Genomic DNA, 7876 nt, shown 5'->3' with positions numbered 1-7876 from the left:
AGTTTTTCCTCCTTCTCTTCCTTGCCTGCCTGTCCTTAGGCACACACCCGTCAAATGTTTGCTTCTTATCAAACTAGCTCAAAGAAAGCATGAAATTCAGCCTGCCAAGGTGCAATGGTTCTGGCGTCACTGACAGGAGTGATTTGCACTTAAGCCAACTTGAAAAGTTTAAGATAAGGACTATTTTTCCCTGGTGGAATTCTAGTCGTCAAATCAACTTGAGGTCTTTTTAGACATTCTAATACACCCCAAGTCATGTCACCCTACATCCTAACTGGTGTACTTTGCTTCCCAAGTGTTCATATTCCCCTCAAAGATCTTTGCCTATAGATATTATAAATTCCTTGCTCCTCATTAATTTTAACCTCTGAAGTTCACTTAACTTTCACTGAAGTCTAATTTGCTTAAAAGAATCAAGCTTGTTAATTGTGGAATGTAAACGCTGAGGACTATGCCAAGTTTTTCTGGATTCTTGAACTTTGGACATTTGAGAATGGCAATTTAAAAATCAATATGGGTTTAGGAATGTTAACCAAATTAACATTGCACTCCTGTTCACACCCTGCCTTTAATGAGTCTTTTTTATTTTCTACAAGGCTGATCATTATAATTATTTATGCCCCAATTAGTCAGATAAAGCAAATTGCTTTTGTTCTATTAGGCTGTATGCTGGATTCAACTTGCATTACTAATACATCATGCACTGGGTGTTCACTTGCAAACTAAAAGGGAGCCACACTTTTTATTCTACAGTTTCCTGAAACCCTATTTTCTTTTAAAATTTACTGTTTACTGTTTTTCTTAAGAAGATTTCCTCCTGGCATCAACATCTTGTGAAAAATCCACTACTTTGAAATTCCAGATTTAGTTTTCTTTCAGGGTCTTTGGCTAATTTCCCGAGGTGGCCATGATAAACTATAAGGCCTGCAAAATGTCTGATGTGCAATCATTATGCTTCACATGCCTGAAACCTATCCAGTGCAGTGGAACACTGTAAGACTTAAGGAGACTCTTTCCCTGACTTTGCAATGTTTATAATATTTAAAGAACTCTATTGTTTTCAATTTAGGATTACACCTTGTTACTATTAAATTTCACCCGGAATCTATACAGAGCCATGGATTTAATCAATCTTCGTTGACTTGATATCTAACATACTCCAGTAACAGCTTCTACTGAAATTTTAATTAAAAGTAAGAAAATGTTACCATACTTTGATGCTCAACTGTTCTTTACAACTGAACAGAAAAAAGGGGTCCTATTTTATTTTTTAATTGTGAAGTAAATGCAAAATTTTCAAGACAATGACTCTTTTAATATTTAAGTCATGTTGCAGATTGGCATGGTCATAAGCAAGACAATTTGTGGAAATGAATAAGTGGAAATGAATCCTAAGCTATTTAACTCACAGCTTTATTAATTAAAACAAGAGTCTACTACTTAAGACTATATTCTTTAGTTAATATTCTCTCTTTAAATAATTTATTGATCACAAATAAATTTCCGTTTCCTGACATTACATATAAACCTCTAAGAACAAAAGTACTGTTAATAGATAAAACTTAATTAAATCAGAGATTGTTTTGACACATTTCAAATTTGAGGAATTTAAATTGTGAAGTTTCAGTCTCATCCCTAGCTAATGCTGAAGTGGCTTTCATCATAATCAAGTGCACATGCATGCACACACACAGAAAACATTTGCAACCATAGATTTCAAACACTTGCTATTTATGGCAACACTGCTCTGGTTCACAAAAACCTGGCCTTAGTTTCTATTTAACCCATGTGAGCTTTCTCTCTTACAATCATTCAGGAGTTTGAAAAAAGAGTTAAAAGAATCCTCATTGGCGGCACTCTGAGAGATGTTGTTGGTGTGGGGTAATAGATTAGTTAAGATTTTCTAGAGAACCAGAACCAATAGGATATGCATATCCAAAGAAAGAGATTTATTTTAAGCAATTGGCTTGTGTCATTATTGAGACTGAAAAGTCCCTAATCTGCAAGTTGATGCAGTTCTAGTATGAAGACTGACAGTCAGTAACCCAGGACAGCCCGAGGTATGGTTGACACCTGAAGGCTATCTGCTAGAGAATTCCCTCTTGCTCAGTAAACTGGTCTTTGTGTTCTATTTAGGTCCTCAACTAATTGGATGAGGGCCTCCCACCTTATAGAGGGCAATCTGCTTTAGCCAAGAGTTTACTGATTTAAATGTTAATCTTATCCAAAAACACTTTCCAAATTGACACATAAAATTAACTTCACAAATACATCCCTTGGCAATGTGGCACCCAGATGCATCTCCTTAAACCATACTTAGTCTCCAAATGAAAACAGTAACCATGTCATACCTGCACCTAAGGTGACACAGCCTTCCTGCATACAACCCAGAGAGCGTGCCAAGCCTTTGGGTGATGCTCAGTCTTCTCCTTGGTATCCTGTAATGGATACTTTGATGTAAAGTTAACATTGCTTCACCATTATGGTATAAAGTCAGTATCTCTTATGTTACATAATAGAGGGATAAAAGAGGGGAACAGACAAAATGTTGATAGATAGATTAATACACACATAGACATATTTATAACAAAGTGAGGAGGAATCATGACAATTGCAGTCCTCATTTCTGTAACTGGTTACATGGTCAAAGCTGTTGCCTGTAACTACCATCTTCCACCACCCATTGTGTATTCCCTGTGCCTTCAGCAAGCTCCTCAGCTGGACTTTGTGCCTTCTTTTTGGTTGTAGGAGGAGCTAGATGCCGTAAATCATTCTTTACCTTACTGGGGCTATCTTGACATATCACACACTGATGGACCCCTAGAAATTTCACTGGAGTAGAAGTCCCTTGAAATTTAATCAGATTTATTTTCCATCCACTGGCATGCAAATGTCTTACAAATAAGTCTAGGGTAGCTGTCATTTCTTGCTCAGTAGGTCTAATCAACTTAATGTCATCAATGTAATGGACTAGTGTGCTATCATCTGAAAGAGAAAAGCAATCAAGATCTCTGAAAACTAGATTGTGACAGAGTGCTGGAAAGCTGATATACCCCTGAGGTAGGACAGTGAGGTATATTGCTGTCCATGCCAAATGAAAGCAAACTGCTTCTCATGAACCTTAGAAGCAGGGATGGAAAAAAGGGCTTTTTCTAGATCAATACCTGCATGTAAGATGCCAGGGTAGGTGTTAAATTGTTTGAAAAATAAAATCACATCTGGTACAGCTGCCACAATTAAAGAAGTTCACCTTTTTGTTCAGCTTATGATATTCCAATGTCATTTTCCAAGATCCATCTGTCTTCTGCACAGGCTAAAGAGGAGAGAGGAATTGGGATGAGGTGGAAATCATTATCCCCAACTCTTTCAAGTCCTTGATGGTGGCATTAATCTCTGCAATCCCTACAAGAAGGCACTGCTTTCAGCTTGGTGGTTTTAGTTTGCTATATTTCAGATTAGAGATGGTTTTAATGACTTCCACTTGGCCATTTTCCTCATGAGTCCCTGTTTCAAAGATCACAGAGCAATGTGGAGATTCTGTTTATTGTTAAGTATGTCTATTCTAATTATGCATTCTGAAACTTCAGAAATAACCACGGTGTGGGTTTGGGGGCACCCTGGGCTCACTGTGAGTTGGACCCTAGCTAATAATCTGTTGGTCACCTGATCTCTGTAAGCCGCTACTGTGACTGGAGGGCCACATGATGTTTTGCATCACCTAGAATAGTGTCAGTTCAGACCCAGTGTTTTAATATAATGTTTTTATAATTTAAAAAAATCATGTAAAAAACAAAGATTTCTATCTTTCCTCCCTCATTCCTGAAAAGAGAAATTATAACTGATGTTGTGTGCCTCTCAGAGAATAAAGAAAGAAGTTGCTATCAGATTCAACCTCTCTCAGGAAATGGAGATTACACTTATTCCAGAAAAAAAATTCAAAACCATAACTTTTCTGGTTGCTAAGCAGCCTACTAAGAATGTTTAGGAATAAGAATGTGAAAAAGCAGAATACATGTATATAGATTTGTGCTTTAAAGTGACAGAGCGGTGAGACAGTAACTGTGAAGGATCTGCAGGTATAGGAGGCACAGAGGGAGCAGACACAGCCGGGCCCTGCAGCTGCACCACAGCCTTGCAGCACGTTGCTCTTGTGGGGAAGCTCTGGAGGCAACGATTAAGCTCAGAAACAAGCCATGGGATTCTTTTCCAACAACAAATCTCATGGACAGCACTACGACTTCTAATCCCAAATAACATAAACTTTCTACCAATAGTAAAGTTAAACACTTTGAAATTCAGTGCATTACCTAGATTTGGAGTTTCATTTCACAGTAATGCTTCACATAACTGGTGAATAAGTATAGTCTTTTCAAGAGACAGGAATCTGACATAGGTTTTAAAAATATTAGTGAAAGGATCTGGGAGAAATTCTATAGCAGAGTGGCTGAGTGGCTGACTGGCTGTGGGGACTTAAGCAAAGTATTTAAGTTTTTAGGGACCCTCATTTCTCAAAAATGAAATTTTGTTTTTGGAAGGAAAACACTTCTACATTAACCTCTGGGATTTATAATGCCTAATAGCACTATCACTAAATTATATTTAAGTTATATTTAAACCTTTCAGATTTTTGTTCATATACTTCTAAAACCTCAAAGTTGAAATTGTCACTAAAGATCATATGGTCCAAAGGCTCAGCTTCCTTTGAATTCAGCTAATGGCATCTCTGACAATGGCGAGCTGAGCAGGGAATTCGTGGTTACCAACAATCCCCTTGTGAAGAAGCTGTGATCTCTTAGGAGGTGGTTCCCAACCTCTTGTGTAAATCAATTCATCTGTGCAACACAGTCAATTTACAGAGGGGCTGAATCCCCCCTAAGTTGGCTGAATACCCAGGAGAGGAGACTGGGGCAATTCCTTTTTTGTTGTGTTTTTGTTCCTGATAATTTTTATTTATTTAAGACATTCTGCTTTTTAAAAGTACTGTTAGGTTCACAGCAAAATTGAGAGGCAGGTACAGAGATTTCTTGGATACTCCCAGGCCCCACACATGCACAGCCCCCTCCCTTATCAACATCCCCACCAGAATGGTACATTTGTTATAGTCAGTGAACCCGCAGTGACACCCCATCATCACCAGAGTCCATAGGTTTCATCAGGGTTCACTCTTGGTGCTGTACATCCTATGGGTTTGGGCAAAAGTGTCATGACACATATCCACCAAGGTGGCATCATACAGAGTGGTTCCATTGCCCTAAAAGTCCTCTGTGTTCTGCCTCTCCTTCTCTCCCTTCCTGCTAATCCACAAAAAAAATGCTGTACAATCTTTTTACTGTCTGCATAGTTTTTATTTTCCAGAATGTCGTGAAATTGGAACCATTCAATATGCAACCTTTTGATTTCTTTCACTTTATAATATGCACTTAAGGTTCCTCCATGTCTTTTCATGGCTAGATGACCAGGTTGGTTCCTTTTGATTAAACTCCATTTGTGATTCTGGTGCACGCCAAAGACCAAAGACTGTATACTACTGTGCATTGTCACAGGATTATGGTAAGCTACATAGAGCAGAAGTGTGATTGCTTTTGGTTTGTTTTGAAGAGAACAAGGTTGCACTTGCACAGCATAAGCTCCTCAACACTTAGACATTACAAAAGGTGTTAGAAGGACCAGACGCAATACTTCCACCACTCCTGGCCTTTCTAGTCCCATTTTTATTATCATAAAGCCAAGGATAGGAATAAAAATAGTTTCATTTACTGTGGAAATGTGAAATGTTAAATTTTTTTAAATAATTCACTGGTGAACTCACTAAAGAATTTAGGAAGAAGGAGTTCGGAGAAATAATATTTTGTAATTAAAATAAGTTCCTTTGTTCACACAATCACTTCTTATTTAATGTTAGCTATGTGTCTGGCAAAGCTCTGTGTATCGTGGAAACTGAAGAGATGAGAACAAGAAGTTCCCTGTGTATGTAGAGACTAAGTTTCAGATAGGAAGGTGGACAATGTGCAATTAAACAGGTAAATGAGCACAGTAAGTTTAGGTCGTGAAAACTGCTATGAGGGATGCAACAGTGTGGCAGAACAAGAGTCTGTAGAAACTAGGATGGCCAGGAAGGTGTTTAAGGGGAGCTAGTAAGAAGGACTCTGTGTGCTGTGGGAAGAGTGCTTAGCAGAAACTATAACACAATAGTGACTATCACGAAGAAGCCAAAGACCAGACTGCAAAACAGTAAGATGAGGTGTTTATTGGGGTCTTGGGAATTGCAATTTAGTAGACACAGATGTGACTAGAAGCCAAATTGTGTTCCAAAAAGAAGAAGGGGTATAGGGATTTTTAGAAGAATGATGAGGGTGATTACACAAGTTGTTTTGAAAGAATTATCATTGGTGGAGGTGGCTGGCTTAGGACTTGAGTCCACAGCTCATTGATTGTTGCTGTTCAGGAGTTGCAGACCTGGAAAGATTTAGCTTTTTTCTAGGATATTGCGGCTGTGGTAATTTTGCCCAGTTCAAAGGTTCGAGGCAAGTTCCTGTTTTGCCAGGTTTCAGGTTATGCAGGGAGTCTTCTTTAGAAGGGATTCCCACTCTATTTTAGAGCTCTGACCCAGAGTGATGCTGTTTAGTAAATCACATTTTACAACAGAAAGAAGATGGAGTAGTTGAGAAGAGTACGAAATAGGACGAGTGGTAGAAGAGGTCAGAGGGGAGGCAGGGCAAAAATCACGTGTCTTTTAGGTTATTCTAAGCAAAAAGGGGATTGAATTTTATCTTTAATCATCACTCTTCTCCCAGGTAAAGACTGAGTGGAAGGTGGGGAAAAAATGAAATAGTACAAGCAGAAAACCCTTTTAAGAGCCTGTTTCTCAGTTCACAGGTCTTATTGATGAAGTGGTGAGGCAGCAGAAGCTGATACACCAATTTCAAAGTTCAATTACCTGGAGCTTGTTTATATTGTGTATATGTTTCCTATACTGATCCATTTCCCATTTCCCAATAGTTTGTGCCACATTTACAAACTATTAAAATTAACTTTTTTGGCACATGTATCCTGTCCCACCTTTTTATACTCTATACCTCTCTTACCTAACTCAATATGTATACAAAGCACTGTGGGACTTAATAAATTATAATTCCATAAATGATAAGTAAATGTAATTAAACTTCTAAAATTTGCACAATCCCCAGAAATCTTCCTGTTTTATGTCACTGTTGAGTATATGAAATCATTTATTAATATCATTTATAGTTTGGAAATTAATATGGTTTTGCTCTGTGTCCCCATCCAAATCTCACCTTGAATTGTAGTTTTTATAATCCCCACATGTGGGAGCGACCTTGTGGGAGGTAATTGAATCATCGGGCAGTTTCCCCCATGCTGCTCTCATGATAATGAGTGAGAATCATGATATTTGATGGTTTTAAGTGTCTGACATTTCCCCTCCTGGCACTCATTCTTTCTCTTGCTGCCCTGTGAAGAGGTGCCTTCAGCCATGATTGTAAGTCTCCTGAGGCCTCCCCAACCATGTTTAATTGACTATAAGTCAATTAAATTACCTAGTCTTGGGTATTTCTTTATAAATTACCTAGTCTTTGGTATTTCTTCATACCAGCATGAGAATGGACTAATACAGTAAATTCATACCAGAAGTATTGGTGTGCTGCTATAAAGATACTTGAAAATGTGGAAGCAACTTTGGAACTGGGTAACAGGCACAGGTTGGAACCGTTTGGAGGGCTCAGAAAAAGACAGGAAAATGTGGGAATGTTTGGAACTTCCTAGAGATTTGTTGAATGGCTTTGACAAAAATGCTCATAGTGATGTGGACAATAAAGTCCAGGCTGAGGTGGTCTCAGATGGAGGTGAGAAACTTGTT

Source organism: Gorilla gorilla, chromosome 6 (genome assembly GCF_029281585.2).
Source record: "Gorilla gorilla gorilla isolate KB3781 chromosome 6, NHGRI_mGorGor1-v2.1_pri, whole genome shotgun sequence".
NCBI classification, from domain to species: domain Eukaryota; kingdom Metazoa; phylum Chordata; class Mammalia; order Primates; family Hominidae; genus Gorilla; species Gorilla gorilla.
The sequence above is the reverse complement of the archived record's forward strand: the minus strand, read 5'-3'. Positions refer to the sequence as shown.